General features: G+C 35.3%; 1 long non-coding RNA gene across 1 annotated transcript in view; it reads right to left on the minus strand.

The window, feature by feature from the left end:
* Positions 1-8,541: 8,541 nt before the first annotated feature.
* Positions 8,542-16,995, minus strand: part of LOC129014029 (uncharacterized) — a 132,222-nt gene continuing 123,768 nt past the window's right edge. The window contains exon 8 of the long non-coding RNA XR_008494103.2: positions 8,542-8,728. This is a non-coding gene — a long non-coding RNA (uncharacterized LOC129014029). The remainder of the gene's footprint in view (positions 8,729-16,995) is intronic.

The raw sequence follows: 16,995 nt of genomic DNA on the forward strand, positions 1-16,995 counted from the left end.
CATATGGTGTTCGCATGATAGCCATGAGGTTTATCCAAAGCCTTGCAATTACTGATTATTATAAGGCATCTCTAACTTGTTGAAAATAACATGAGAAGAAATGACAAAACTCATAATGATATCCATATTCAGAGTATTTTTTTTCAGGAAAAGCTCTGATGAATAATTATTAAAAGCAGGTGTGATGAGGTAAATTTCAGACTATAAAACACTGGACAGAGTGAAAGGGATGCAGTCATGGTTTAAGGGTGGAAGTGTTGCCCACGTAGTTTCCTTGAATGATAAGGAGAATTTAATGCTTCCACTAAATCAGAATGATAGAGAATCTTATCTCAGAACAGTAAAAAAAGTAAAATGTAGCAACATTGAAATTTTTATGTACCTGAGACACTTTTAATGGCTTGCCTGACTGCAGTACAGCAAAGCAGTGAAGGGTTAGACAAACTTAGGTTAAATTCTTGCTCTACTATTAAGAGTGTGGTTTTAAGTAAGGTTTCACATTTAATTCTCAGTCTTGACATGGAAATAATGCTTTCTTTAGAGTTGCTGAAGGAATTAATCACACAATATGTGTAAAGCTCATTAAACCATTACTGACATGAAAGAAGTCATTAATATGTCAACTGAATATTTGTTTACAGAATACTATTCATAGAGACACCCAATGATGGTGCAACCTAACACCAAAGACACAGAAGAACCTGCTAAATGCAAAGATAAAACTTTCTGTAGTGCAACACTGAAATAAAATACATAGATTTAAAAAGCCATTTTTTTTACTCAAGCTATAATTTCTGTAGAATTTCTAGGAAATACATTAACTGTTTATTATGAGTCTCTCCTGATCTGGCTAAAGGGGAAGTGATATTATCCTCTTTTCTATTTAAGTTGAGTCTATGAAGATAATTATATATCCATATTTTGTGTGTGTGTGTGTGAAATAGTCTCTCTCTGTCACCCAGGCTGGAGTGCAGTTGTGCAGTCATAATTCACTACATCCTCCAACTCCTGGGCTCAAACAATCCTCCTGCCTCAACCTCTTGAGTAGCTAGGCCTACAGGAATACAGCACTATGCCAGTCTAATTTTTTATTTTTATTTTTGTAGAGACAGAGTCTCACTATGTTGTCCAGGCTGGTCTCAATCTCGTGACTTCAAGTCATCCTCCTGCCTCAACCTCCCAATGCACTGGAATTATAGGTGTGAGCCACCACGCCTGGCCTATATCTAAATTTTTAAAAATATAGTAGTGGAGCATTTCTCTAGAAAAAAATAAAAATAGAAAAAAGGCCATAAAAAAAATAATGAAATAGCATTTCTCTGTCTTTGACCCTCAGCCATAAATGTTGGAATTCCAGATTCTCCCAACTTGTTCTTGAAGGCATCTGAGTTTATCATATTTATGCTTCCCAATTAGCTCTCTGGTACCACAAGGCTTTCTCCTCTTCACCTCCTTGGTTACGGTTGTGTTATCCCTGAGTGTGACATTCTGTCCTGCTTCTTCTCTTTTCCAGGTGTTGTGTCTGTTCCACAACTCAACCTGCTCCAAAAGCAAACACAATGCAGAAATTTCCCTTAACCCACAGCGCTGCCATTCTCTGTTGCATACGATACAAAGGAGGGTTGCCTTGTCGTCTCAAGTTCTTAAATCTCTCTCCCCCACCCTCTCTTTTTTTACTATCCCCTTTTGGGGCTCTGACACAAATCTCTGGGGACAACAGTAAAATAAAGCGGCAAGCCGAGGAGCACATCCCCAGCTTTCCTGAAAATTACCCTTCCATTATGACACTGACCCTTTAACTTGGGACTAACTCACACTCTTCTCTCAGAATGAGTTCTGTTCTGAATGGTTCCTCAGTCACTTATAGAAAATGACTCCTTTGAGGCTTCCTGTCCCAGTCTTACAGATGAACACAAACATATCTGAATCCAAGAGATAGGCTCCACAATCTAAGATTCCTACATCATATGAAAGAGGAAATGCTTCTCAAAATATAGCATAGGAGATCTAGTGTATCCCCTCCACTCTGCCCCGAGTATGCTCTTGCAAAACATACCGACAAGCCCTCATTGCCTGATCCACTGGGCCTTTTTCATTTTCATTTGCTTGACCTTGGTGCTGTATATCTGGCACCATCATTGAAACTTTGTTTTTCCTTGCCTTTGCCAAAGCCAATCTCTCCTGCTTTTGTTTCTAGTTTCACTGTTTCTCAGACAAAGGTAATAATTTCTATGTCTCTCTTTCTAGCCATGATTATTACAGGTAAAATATTCATTATCATATTCCCAACTGCCTTTCGTATATGTAAACCTGGGTGGTCTCAAAACATTTCAATCGGACATGCTCAAAACCAGCTTCTCTTCCTTCCTGTCTCATATTAGTATTGTCATGCATCTACTTCCCAGTTTAAGGGCCTCACACTTCAACTTTTCTTTCACTCCCAACATCAAACTTCTAACATCAATTGTTACATTATGCTGATTGTATCTCTAAAGTATCTCTGAAGTACAAGCCTTCTTGTTAATTCTATTGTTGTAGCCCTAGTTCGGCCACTCATAGTTTATCAAATAATCAACAATGAGTTTTGCCCAGTATCTTCCCATTCAGGTATTCTTCACAGTAAACCCAACATTACCTCTAAAACCACATCAATTTGTGTCATTCTTCTGGTTCAAAACCTTTACTAGTTTCCATTGCTCATGGCCTTTTACAATCTGTTTCCAACCAATCTTTCCACCATCATATCACTCAAGGTTTTTATATCTCATTAAAAAAGCCCATCCATCATTTCCTGAGCATACTATTCACTTTTATACTTCCCTGCCTTTCTTTATGCTGCTAACTCTCTTGGAATATCTCCTTCCCTTTCTCTGTTACACATCCTTCAGAAGTATATACTCAATTAATATTTGTGCTAATTGATTTAAAATATTAGTTTCCTTAAAACAATGGCTTACCTAGGATTTTCTGTAAACTGAATCTATTTAAAGGACCTGGACTTATATATTAAATGTCAGGTTAAAAAATAAATATGGGCCAGGCGCAGTGCCTCACGCCTGTAATCCTAGCACTTTGGAAGACTGAGGCAGGTGGATGACTTGAGGTTAGGAGTTCGAGACCAGCCTGGCCATCATGGTGAAACTCCATCTCTACTAAAAATACAAAAAAAAAAAAAAAAAAAATTAGCCAGGCATGGTTGCAGGAGCCTGTAATCCCAGCTACTCAGGAGGCTGAGGCAGGAGAATTGCTTGAACCCTGGAGACAGAGGCTGCAGTGAGCCAAGAGTGCACCACTGCACTCCAGCCTGGGCAACAGAGCGAGACTCCATCTCAAAAATAAATAAATAAATAAATAAATAAATAAATAAATAAATAATAAATATGAATTTTCTATGGCTATCAGAACGTCATAAATTCGATATAATGCCTATGATTTAACCCAACAATTAAATTATTTGTGTCTAGATGAAATAAGTATAATTCTTTTGGTTATAGTAACTGAAACTGAGTGACTAGTGAAGAAAAAAGGGGACTATAGCATAAGTAGTAAATTGTCTCACTGAACACAAGGAGAGAATACAGCTTCCTCAAGAGCAACTGAGATGGAAATTTAAGTCAGTCAAGAGTCTCTCCCCAACTTTAATCTTTGCTTATCTCTGTGAAACTACTTCACTACTCCCTCTCCTCCTCCCCTCCCTTCTTCTCCCCTTTCCTCTTTTTATCTCTCTCTTTTTCTCTGTCTCCCCCGCTACCCCTTACTTTTCTTGTTTTCAGGCCCATGTGACAGAAAACATGGCTCCCAACAGCACCCAAGCTGAGGTTTAGTAATTCAGTAAGTAACTGTTCTCTCTTTTTTACAGTCTAATATCATATTCTTTTTGAGCTAACTTGAGTCAGGTTGTCACCTATGGCCAGGAGGCAGGATCTTACTGTAGGAACAGCATGACTCCCATGCTGCAGGAGATAGAGAAAGGTAATTCCCTGGGAAAAAAAGAGCCAAAAAAAATGCTAGAAAGGGTGCTGGGAAGGGAGGCAGTTATTAGCCAATGAAATAAATGTATGATTCACCAAGTGAAAACAAAACAAATAAACCACAAGCTAAACCTACAAATAATTAGTGAAATAAACTGATTTACGTTCTATTATTTTATTTCCTTCTTTATCTAACTACAGTTTAGTTGAAATGACTTCTTGGCATGATAAGAAGAATAGAATAAATGATGATCAAAGAAACAGGATATATTATAAGTTGACTAATCAATAGCTGAATAAGCAAAAACTGACTGTACAGCCGAACATATCAAAGGGTGTTCATTGAAGCACTAGAGCCATCCAATGTTCCAGGACAAAATTATTGGAAAAAATATCAGCATACTGCAGCCCTCTCCTGGAAAGTCATGATATGTATTTATGTTCTAAGAACTTTGGAGAAGTAATTCTCTATAAACTCCAGGAAATTGTTCACATTCTAAACTTAATCCTTTTTAATGATTTTGAACTTATTGTTTTTCTAACTACCGTTTTCTATTATCTTTATGATATTTCTATTGAGCCTCGCATCATTTTATGCTCTTAGTCACTGAATGTTGCCTAAACTTAGGATAGGCAAGAGTCTTGGGCTCATTAGACAATTTCCAAAGGGTTTAGACCAAGCATAGAAACTTAAGAGAAGCTTACTGTGTTCACTAAGGAACACTCAGTGTCTTCACCTTTAATAAACCCTTTGTCTGACTCTTTAACAAATCTCACCTTATATAAGTTCTAGATGCTTTCTTACCCTTATTTGATTCCTGAGGCAACTAGGATTTTGGAGAAATTTGATGCAATTTAACAAACGAACGTTAAGCTAGTTTTCAGATTAAGGTCTAAACATGTACCTAGGTGGATTTGTTTGTAAGAATGATAAATTTGCTTTTGTGGGTCCACAAATATTTTATGGTTGAAACTTTGGAACTTCATTAAATCTTCATTAAATCAATTTACTCTAAGAAACAGAAAAAAATTTGGCATAAAGTATTTTTATAGGGCAAGTCAGGGCAATAGAACCATCTACAACATTCAGAATTTCTTGTTGAACTCCAAATTCAGATGGGAATTTCCAACTCTATTATCTTCCCTGTAAAGCTTTATTTATTTTTTTGAAAACTCTTAAAAGAGTTAACATGGGAGGTGACATCTGTTTAAAAGTTAAGCATATATTGTATTTCAACAAATATTAAGTCATCATATTACAAAGCATGGTGACACAAAGCCTGTCAGTCATAGGAAACTAATAATAAATATATTTTATATAAAAAGGAAGACAGAATTTTGCCATGACACTTATCGTTGCAAGAAATTTTATAGTTAGTTTTAAAATGATGCTAGGTTGAATCATTTCTCCTTCACTGGTGTTTGGGTCTAAAATGTTACTTCTGAATCACCAAGCACACAAAAGGATCTTAGTGACCCTGAGAACATTTCTTGCCAGGTGTTTTCTAATATGTCATTTATAAAAAGGGGTCATGAGGCTATCCCACACAGCAGTTAAATGACTACAAGAAATTTAAAGGAAAATATTTGAACATTAAAGATTGGAAAATCCCGAATGCTTCCCTTGCGTTGGAAAAACCCCCATTAGCTGAACAAATAGATAAAGGGTATATCCAAACAGAAGTCACAAATAAGTGATCAGTATAGGTGTATATCATGCCCAGGTAGATACTGTAAGACAAATAAACCCATGGGGTGGGGACACAGAAGTATTTCTAAACACAAATGTTTGCAGTATATAAAGAAAAAGATTTTGCTATACTCTGTACATGTGACTGTAGAATAAAAACATATAGAATTCATTGCAAAAAATGTTTCAGAATAAATATTAGGAGTCCTATTGAGTCCTGTGACTTCCTTCCTAATAAAAGTATTTGGAAATACATTGTAATGGTTAGATTTAATGTCTCCTGTATTTATCTTACAGGAACTTTAATCCACACTGTCTTCTTTTGAAACTGAAAGTACTTAAGCTAAATTTCATAAATTATTTCTATTTCATCTGCATCTAAACATAGCAATTTTTTATTCAAGTTCTTTATAATCTGGATGTTGTGGGTGGAGGATGGATTGGAAAGCAATTTCCCTTTATTTATATATTCAAAACATATGTATTGAGTCTCTACCTTACTCTCTATGAGTCAATATTCTTGCATGCTGTAAGTAGAGGTGAACAAGAAGGACAAGGTCCTTTTTCTCCTGGAGCTCACTTTCTATTGGGGAGAAAAAGTGGTTAAATAAGTAAACAAGCAACAAATTTAAGCAAGGTAACTAGATTGTGACAAGAGCTAAAAATAAAGAAATAGGATAATACAAAAACATTCAATTTACCTAAGGGGTGATGTTGGAATCGAGACATAGCTCCAGTCACATGAAAAAGGCTGGGTAAAGGGCTCTAGTTACACGGAGCAGCAAATGCTAAGACCTCAAGAAGCAAAAGAATTTCATTCTGCTCTAGGAACAGAAGATAGTCCAGGGTAACTGCAGCATTAGTAGGAAGCAGGAGAGAAGTGTGAAATCAGCTTGATGAGGAAACCAGAGCTCAGGTTGTTGTAAGGAATTTCCATTTTATTGAAAATGCAATGGTAAACCATTGAACTTCCTGGTTGGACTCAGAGGCTAACAACATAAAATGAAGTCATAAATACTTTAAGATGTCAACTAATACTTATAAAGCTTGTGGATTCTTTTGTGGAAGTTTTTTTCACTATGAAATCTTAACATTTTTCTTCCATAGTCTTATCTAATTCTTGAAGATATGAGATCTTAACTATAAAGTTAAATATAGCTATAATTCGAAAAAATATTATTTGGAAAGTTAAGAGTTTACATTTTGAAGTGATTAATGTGTATAGATCATGAGTAAGGAACAGTTGATGCAAAGGAAGTTGTTTGGGGATAAGAAGTTTTCAGAAGTTGATTAATTTTTAATGTCTTGAGGTTAAGAAAGGCTTTCTGAAGCAGAAGTTAATATACATTATTTGGTTAAAATTCTTTAGATGCTAATTTTACTGAACTTGGCAACTACAAAAAGGTACAAAGGAAAAAACAAGAATCACCTATAATAACATCACTTTCAATCTTTATTAATCATTGTAATATATGTTTAGAAAAACTGAAATGTTACTACCTCATCATTTTAATTTAATATTATATTTTAGTAACTTTTTATGCCAGTAAGTATCCTTTGACAACACTATGTTAATATTTGCATAATAATTCTTGTGGCTGTACTATAATCCATTTTATTCATTTATCTGATTTTGGTTTCTTTTTTTTTCTTTAAACTTGAAGGGGTTTACTAGAAGCAATTGTTTTTCGTAGCATTATTTTTTACTTGTAAAACTTGTCCCATTAGAAGACACAAGACCAAACCTTGGCAAGCGGAAATATAGGAATTCTTGGTAGTGGAACACATTTCTCTTAGTTATGTTAATAAGAATTATAGTGACTAATAACCCAACCTCAACAATGACAACAAAAAATACTAATGGCCTGAACATTGGTGTGAATTTTATATATGTATATCAGAAAAATATTTTTCTGAGGCTATTGTCTCTCCTTACTTGATCTCCAGTGTAGCTTTAGAGGTTATGTTTACTATGGAATGAGGTGGGTGTTGTACATTCATTGATTCTGAATTTAAAGTGTGACTCTCAACTACCAAGAGAATTCCTGTATTTCTGCTTGCCAAGGATTGGTCCTCTCTGTCCTAATGTAATGGGACACATTTTAAAATAAAAAACCTGCCATGAATAAGGAGATCTTTTTTGAGGCAAAACATTAGTGCTGAAGTTTTTATTGGAGATATCTGATTTTAGTCTAAAGGTCAAATGTTATTTCCTTATTCAACAAAGTTTACTTATCATCAACTATTTGCCAATAAACGTGATCTCTGCTTTGATGGAGTAAAGAGATAGACATCAACCAAGCTATCATACAAATAAAGAAGTACTTCCAAGTGTCATTAAAAAGACCAAGTACTGTGAGAAAACCTAACAAAGGACCTGTATTAGCCTCGAAAAGGTTAGGAAAGTCTTCCCTAAGGAAGTGACATCTGAGGAAATTGGAAAGAGAAATAGATGTTAACTAGGTAGAGATACAAAGAAAAATAAAGACTCGTTGCTTAAATTATAACTATTATAAATACTGGGAAGAAAGTTTTTTTTAACTAGTTCAAACTCCTGCTTACGCTTTTACAGGAGTCTAGTCAGTTTATTAGTCATATTTCATGCCATTTACATTAAATGGTGATGTCACTTACTAGGCAACCACCACTCACTCCAAACAGTGACATACAAATATTAAAAGAGAAAAAGAAACAGCATTGTTTTCAGTATTCTCTTATTTGAAGCATTTGAACCAGGGCTTCATTTTAAAGAATAAAGACCTATGTTTTATACCCATGTCATTGGGGTATAAAACAATAATTGTGGGGAGTGGGAAAGTATGGACACAATTCGCTACTGTTTTTAAGACAGTTTTTAACTACAAAGACAGGTTATCTTACCTTTTTGCTCACATCAATTTATTACATCATTTGGAAAGAAGATATAATAACAAGTCTTTGTCATGGAGAAGTGGCATCCAGAAACATGCTCATGGTCATCATCAGCATCACAAGTTCTGTGGTATACATTGCAACTGAAGTATTCAAAGCTGCCAATATTAAGTCTCTGCTATAATCTGAAAAAAATCTGCCAATAAATAGTAGAAGTAGTAGGAATAACAGTAGTGGTAGTAGTGGTAATTGCTATTTATTCTGAGTGTAGCATGCACTTACCAGCCTATTGCTTTATCTCTAATATTTACAATTTTTGTCCAAGTCAGATATGGTGGACTTTGTTTTACAGACAATAATGTTATAAAGTTCATAGAGGTACATAGAGGTAAGTGGCACTGTGAGCAATGGAGTAAGGACTCAGCCCTGGTCTCTCTGCACTCTTCTCCAAACCAACATTGCTTGGACCCTGGGAACTTGTCTGGTTCTTCTTCTGACAATGAGAAATGCTATTATGTTTCTCTCTGAGTGATTATTTTACTATTTCCATAGCAATAAAATAGTAAGCACAGTATTGCTTTTAATCATCATTCCCTTAATTTTTTAAATTTTAACTGGTCCCAATAATCCCCCCAAAATGAGGAATATTTTAAAAATAGAAACAACAGTTAAAAGAGATATTAGGACCTACTTTCAATGGGATAAGTGTTTGAAGAAGAAAGGAGAAAATTAGAAATGGAATGCAACAGAAACATTATAACATACCATAAGGATTTATTGGCAGCAAGGGTCATATTCAATTCAAAATAGCAGCCAAATTCCATTGAAACATATATATTTTCAGCTGGGAAGTAACAGGACCAACAAGTCTAATATAAGTATGTTGTTCTTATCCATGCCTCTAGTAAAATTTTCAGATTAAATGCCACTAAATTTGGCATGAGGTCACCTGCCTCTAAATTACATTGGAAATCGATGAAACAAACCCCTCTCACACACACACAACTTTAACAATGTCTTATAATTTATCTGGGATATGAGAATAGATGAAAACACTACTACATTTAAAGAAAAAAGAAAAAAACTAGAATTAACAAAATTGAGCTTTCTCCTACATAAAATGAAATATAGACAAAAAGGTTGTAAGAAGATACATATAATAATCATGTTAGGATGTTTTACCCTTATCTCTTGAAAAACATTAGTGAAGAAATTATCTCATTGTTTTCTGTTTCTAGCACAAACAGAATGAAATGAGACTGCTACTCATGCTAGCTTGAGTTGATAGTTCCCTCTCCCTCACAATACGTAACAACATCTGCTGATTCTGACTACAATAATCGAGGGAGGCAGACAAACACACAGACAGAAAGAGAAAGAGAGAGAGAGAGGAGACATCTCATGGATCAAAGGCCTGAAGAACTCCACTTAGATTTCTTGCTTTTTATTTTTTGTGTATCCATTGTAAGTTTTTGTTTTGTGGTTACCAAGAGGCTTGCAGATAACATCTTATTACCCATTATTTTAAACTGATGACAACTTAAGTCTGATTATAAAACTCCACTTAGAAAAAATAGAAGCTGAATGATTGGCAGTCCTAGATGTCTGAAACCTAGTTTTATAGCGTTAGCTTGTGGGAAAGAGAGGGTTTAAAAATTGGAACGATTTGTGTGGCAGTATGGGAAGAAGGAAAGACAGCTCCACAGACAGCACAGAAGAGGAGCTGGAAAAGGGCAGTTGACATAAACAGGCCCTTTAAGAACTAAAGTTTGATCTGTTCTAGAAAGTATAGGTAGAACAAATTAAATAGAATAGAGGAGACATTTGCAATGAATTGGAGACATTTCCAATTCAGGGTAGAATCTATACAAATTGCAATAAGCAGCTTAAACCTGAAGTACACACCTGCATGCTCTTCTGAAGTGTGTGTGTGTGTGTGTGTGTGTGTGTGTGTGTGTGTGTAACTGAGCAGGTCCTTGTAAGAATTTTTCAGAATTAGACTGTTTTGGTGAATTGCAGGCCATAAAAAGAAACCTCTCTGTCTATAGGACCTGTATACTTACCCACGGCCCTTATATTTCAAAACAAACTTTTTTGTTTAAACCATGCTGCACAATTGAAAAGGAAGCACCCCTGCCAGCTACCTGCATTAATCAACATAGACTTTTATTTATAAATTTAATTGGTCAGTGGTTCGGATCACCAGATATTTTGAGAAAGCAAAGAAAGTGAAAGAGAAGATCAAGATGAATAAACAGAACAACTGATCCCAAAGGAAACAGATAATATAAAGCATTTTAAAAAAATTAAGCCAGGAGCAGTGGCTCAGGCCTATAATTTTAGCACGTTGGGAGGCTGAGGCGGGTGGATCACCTGAAGTCAGGAGCTTGAGACCAGGCTGACCAACCTGGTGAGACCCTGTCTCTACTAAAAATACAAAAAATTAGCCAGGCATGGTGGTGCATGCCTGTAATTCTAGCTACTCAGGAGGCTGAGGCAGGAGAATCGCTTGAACCCAGGAGGTGGAGGTTGCAGTGAGCCGAGATCATGCCACTGCACTCCACCCTGGGCAACAGAGTGAGACTCTGTTTCAAAATAATAATAATAATAATAAATGTTTAATTATTATTCACAGAGAAATTAGAGAGGATATATACAAAACAAGAAGAGTGTTAATAGTAAAGGAGCAATCAGAGAAAAAGAAATAGATCTTAGATATTGAAGTATTGTACCAAAAAATTAAACAGAAAGACAAATTAAGAGAATTAACATGCTTGGAAACTAAATTATCCATCTGGAAGACAAGGAAATACTCCAGAATGTAGACTAAAACAATAAAAAAAAGGGACACTTAAGAAATAGGAGAAACCTAAGGGGTTTCATTCATCTCAGACACACCTGTAGAAGAGAACAGAGAAAAATGAAGCAAGGAAATAAAAAGTAATTATAATTAAATATTTTTTCCTAACCCCCCACCCCCAACAAAACAACAAAAACTCAGGTTTTCAGTTTGAAAAGGCCCCAAGTGCCAAACAAGGTAAATGAAGACAGACCCACAGCCCAGTAATCAGACAAGAATTCCTTGATCTTCCCTTCTAAACCTGTAAGTCCTCCTGCCTTTTCATCATCTACTTCTCCTTCTATCCTGTTATTAAGGAGGATGCATCCACCCATCTATCCCTCTCTCAAAAGCTAATCTTTCACTTGTACACTGGATATGAAAACTCACATATATTCAAGGTGTTCTTTCAGTTAGCCCCTTTTCTTCCAGCTATATCATTTCTATCAACAGGCAAATATATTTGAGAATCTTACCCAAAAGCAACAACAAAAATTCTCCTATTATAGTCTATTTTAGATCCCAATTTCTTAGCTCTTCTTGGGAACTTTTCTTTGTTGTAGATGTTTTTTAAACAACATGTAATCTCTTCCTTTACCAGTATGTATTAAAAAAAAAAAAAACAAACAAGAACTGTCTGCTCCTGTTGTCTCTAGTTCCTCACTTCCCAATCATATATCAGCTCACTTCCATCTGGATGCCACTCCCCAGAAGTCCACTGGCATTGCTTTTGTTAAGGACACCAGAGCCTAGATACTACCAAGCTCAATGGATTTTGTTTTCACCTTATTTAACTTCTCATCAGAGTTTGACACAGCTGGTCACACCTTCCTTTCCAGAAACTTTTTTCCCTACTGCATTGGCTTCTCCTCCTCATTCTCTTTTGCTGATTCCTCCATTTTTACTAAGTTCCTAGATGGTAGGCCTCTTTAGATCTTGCACTCTCTCTAATGTCTTCTTTTCTGTTCTCTTCTTAGCCAATTTCATAGTTGCCTCGGTGTGACTACTGCATATATGCTGTCAACCCATATCTATATTTCTGGTGCACACTTCTCTGAACTCCAGACGTGCACATTCAACTTTCTTTTCTGACATCTCAACTTACATGTTTTATCAACTTTTCGAACTTAAAATGTCCAAAATATGAAATAAAACCTGGTCTTCACCTGTACTCCAAATCTTTCTACCTCGGTAGATGAAATTACAATCTACCCAGTTGCTCACACCGAAAAATCCAGAAGTCATAATTGATTTCTCCTTTCCCTTTAGCCTCCATATTAAATGTATCAGCAAATCTTGTTGACTCTGTCTTTAACATATATATTCACCCTGCTTGCCTCTCTCCATCCCCTCTATTACAAATAATCAATTAAGTGCCTTGTAGCATTAGAGTCTCTTTCAGTTACACTGTGATTTGTATAAGCATGATCTCATAATCCTTATAAGAAGAATATGATGGGAACTAGAGAAGAAACATTCTTACTCAAAGTAAGTAATCTGACCAAGTTTACACAATAAGCAGAGCAGATGAAATGCAAAACCAGAAATTAAACTATGTGAACAAGTGACAACTAGCATTTTGATTATGTGCTATGTGTTAAGCATTTTCCATGTTTTATCTCATTTAATTCTTGTAACCAGAAAGTATAATTGTTATTATCTTATAAATAAAGTTCATAGACACATTTTAGGCCAGTTACCAAAAATTACAGAGTTCCCTTTGCTCCTAGTCTTCCTTCCATGCTTCCATTAATATCACTATAGACATATGTCAAAAATACAATTCTCATCATGTCATTCTGCTGCTTAAAATTCTTTAATGTTCATATTTGGCTAAAGAATAAATTTATTATCATGAAATTTAATTGTTTTTTGTGACCTGGCCCTCACCTACCTTTCAAACTCCATTTGCCCCTGCTTTCCACCACACCAGCCATATCAATCGCATTAGAGCTAAATCTGAACAGGCTGTGCTCTTTCCTTCCTCCCTGCCTTTATCCTTGCTCTTTCTTCTTAACTTGATTGTTTTTCCCACATATAGTGGAGCTGGTCATCTTGTTAACATCTGTTTTTGTTTCTTTTAATAGTTACTCCCATTTTTGTTTAAATATCCACACTTCTCTGGTTCTATGCTTTGAACTTGGCGCAGCTCTAGCTAATCAGTGTAATTTTACACTCTAGTTACAGTTCTTGGTTCAGATAACTCAATTAGAGCCAGTGAGATGTAAGGTAAGGTTTATGTGAAAAAAATTTCCTGACTCCTCTGAGGTGGTTCTGGAATTGACACTCTCTCTTGCCATTGATGTGTAGCTGGTAAACATCTTATGAACAAGAGGGTGAATGAGTCTTAAACTAAAGCTTTACACTCTGGAAGGCAGAAAAGATAAAGGGAGATGTCAGGTCCTCAATGATTTCATTGAGCTACTGAAACAAACCAACACTGAAGCTCACTTTACCTAGACCTTTCAGTATGTACACCAATCAATAATCTTTATTGAGAATATTTTTTAATGCTACTTGCAACTGAAAACAGCTAAATGTTATACCACATTTTACATTTTATATCTACTCACTATAGGTCTTCTTTAATCTCTCAAAGGTAAGCATTTTTTCTTTTGTGACTCTGAAATTTATTCTGTATTCTCCTATCAAAGTCCATACTACACTAATTTTTATTCTGCTTCTCCAGAATACTGAACACCTTAAGAAAAGGAGCTCTGAGTTTAGTATAAGACTGAATGTGTACAGAAACAACCCACTCTCTGTCTAAAAAAATACTATTTTATTTGATTCAAGGTTCTTCAACTTCAGCACTACTGACATTTTGGGTCAGATAATTCTTTGTTGTGGAGTATCCTATGAAATGTATGTTTAACACCATCCTTGGCCCTGCCCACTAGATACCCATAACACCACCACCACCAAATGGTGTTAATAAAAAAATGTCTCCAGGAATTAACAAATGACTTCTGTGGGATCAAATTATCATCAATTGAGTATGATTGACCTAAAATTATGCCCAAAAGTTTAGATTTTATTACAAACATGTTGGGCTTTTAAGCCAATGGCAGTTTACAGAGGTTAGTTCTTACAGGATCATACTATATCCAACCCTGAAAGTTGACAAGAGGGGCTAAGGATCCCACAAAGGGCAGAGTATATCAGTTTCATGTGAAACTGTTGGTTTGGTATGTAATAAAGCAGTGCTAGGGTAAACTCCACCTTTACTGGGTACAGGATGTGATCTCACACACGAAACCTGCTTTTCTCATAAACCAATCCCTCTCCAGTAACTTCCCATTCCAAAGAGATGGGTCACTTTCATCATTGGAAAAGGAAAGATCAAAAAAAGGATAAAATGTCTTATATAGTATGAATATTATACTGGGTGCCTGTGACAAAAGATCTTGTCACCAAACTTCTTTCATCACCTCATTTCTTACACATACCTGACCTAATCCTCAAATGGTTTCTCCTACCTTAGCGTGAGACCTTTCAAACTGTTACTAATTATAAACTTCTTCAGAGGCAAGATGTTTTCACTCAGAATGAACATGCAGGTACTTGAGCCCACGTAACCTCCTTGGCCTCAGGCAAGCATTTTGCCTAAAATGCCTCTCTAATAGACAGGATGATGAAAACGGAAGCTGTGGAACTGAATGAACCAAGCCAAAAATCTTGTTTGGATGATTAAGTTTTCTCTAATACATAAAGAATTCAGAGAAATGGTGTAAAATGAATACACCTATGATCTGAAATAACATAGTCCCTATCTTTATATCCAAAAAGTATTTGTATTTATACCAAATCACTACACGAATATGTGATTTTAGTAAACATAATCATAAATTTTTGGAGGTGAAAATACAAACTATAGGCATCCATTTTGACTTTTCCCCTTTGTGAAGTTAACACAATGTTTGTCCTTGAACCTAGATATACTTTTAAATATTAATTTATATATGTTGATTAAAACATTTATAAGACCTCAACTAAAATTCTTGATTCTGCACATAAGGAAATTAATGAAATCCATACCATTGTATATAAAATGTCATAATTAAGGTCATTAATATGATCAAGAATGATAATGATGTATGGTATGGCTCATTTTCCCAGATACTCCAGGAAACAGTACAATTTGGGGCTATTGATGTAGTCATGGATGGAGCTCCTACATTCCTGTTATTAAAAAGAGATTTTACATTTTAAAAATAAGCTGATACCATAAATGAATTTCTCTAGAACCTGGAAGGGAAAATTATAATGGGCATTTCCATGATATGGTTTATAGAAGGCAATATTCTTTAGAATTACCTTAGGGATTAGATATAGCAGGAAAAAACAAACCATTTTCTGTTTTTCCTGTGCTACTCTCAACATAGCACAGAACACTTCTGTGGGTTTGTTTGTGTGCTTGTTTGTTTGCCAGACTAGCCAATTCTCCATCACTTTGGATAACTTGGCCAAAGTCACATAGCTTGCAAGAAATAAACCACATTCTTAGCTTGAAGTAAGACAATCAGTATCTTGTCTATCAAATAGATTCATAACCTAGAAGGAATCATCTGGGTCCTTGCATTTCACTAAAGGAGGCACATCAAATGTGTAAGTAGCACAAAGCTGGAATGAAAGCTAAAAAAGTTTCAAATGAACTTAGCAAGCTAGAACAAATCAAAAATCAGTAAGATTGAATCATTATAAGGATAGATGTAATGACATATTTATGTCTAAAAACCACAATTAAATGAATAATAAGTGATGGGTTAGTGGCGAAACCCTATCTGTCAAGAATAATTATGAGCAGTTTGCTACTCTCACTTCACTAAATATCTTAGGTGTCTATAGCATTACCTTCATCTATCAGCCTAGCAACCCTAGCAGAAATAAAACTGATTTGTTTATCATGACCTGTTCTCTTGGAACTCATGCTGGATTCTAACTCAAAATAACATTACTTAAGTCTTCCAAGCTATTCATTTAGTAATATATTCTAGAAAATGTTCCCAGGGATTAACGTGAATTTTACTCTTTAGAAATCTCCCAACTCTACCATATTTCTTTAAAAAAAAAAATCAGAGCCACTCTTTTTCTCTAAACCTCTGCCATTCCTACACAATTTTCCAAAGACTACCAACAGAAAGCTTTATGGTCACATATCAAAGTACTTTCAGAAACCAGGGTGTAATTCCACTGGATGTATATAGTTTGAGTACAGCGTGAAGATACTACGTATCTTACTAGTTGGAAACAGAAGAAAACTTAAGCACTGTCCAATACGCTTCAAACATATTATTTCATTTGACACAATTATATCAATAGTCCAGTAGGTATTATTATTTCCATCTTAAAGATGAAGAAAATGAAACTTTCCATACACTCAGCTTGACTAGATCAAACATCTTCCCTAGCCACATATCCAGTAGGACATAAATCAAACCCTGGTTTAATGTCAGACCCTATAATTTTTCCATTATTTTATACTGGCATTGCTTGTCTTAGTCCCCTTTCCCAAATTCCAATTTTCTCTTTATAGTCACCAATTAACACATATCAGCAGGTTAATGTAAATGCCATTCTCTTAGAAGAAGATGAAAGCAAAATAGCTTTGTTTTCTTTCTGTG

The sequence above is a fragment of the Pongo pygmaeus genome, chromosome 1, assembly GCF_028885625.2.
Source record: "Pongo pygmaeus isolate AG05252 chromosome 1, NHGRI_mPonPyg2-v2.0_pri, whole genome shotgun sequence".
Classification (NCBI taxonomy): domain Eukaryota; kingdom Metazoa; phylum Chordata; class Mammalia; order Primates; family Hominidae; genus Pongo; species Pongo pygmaeus.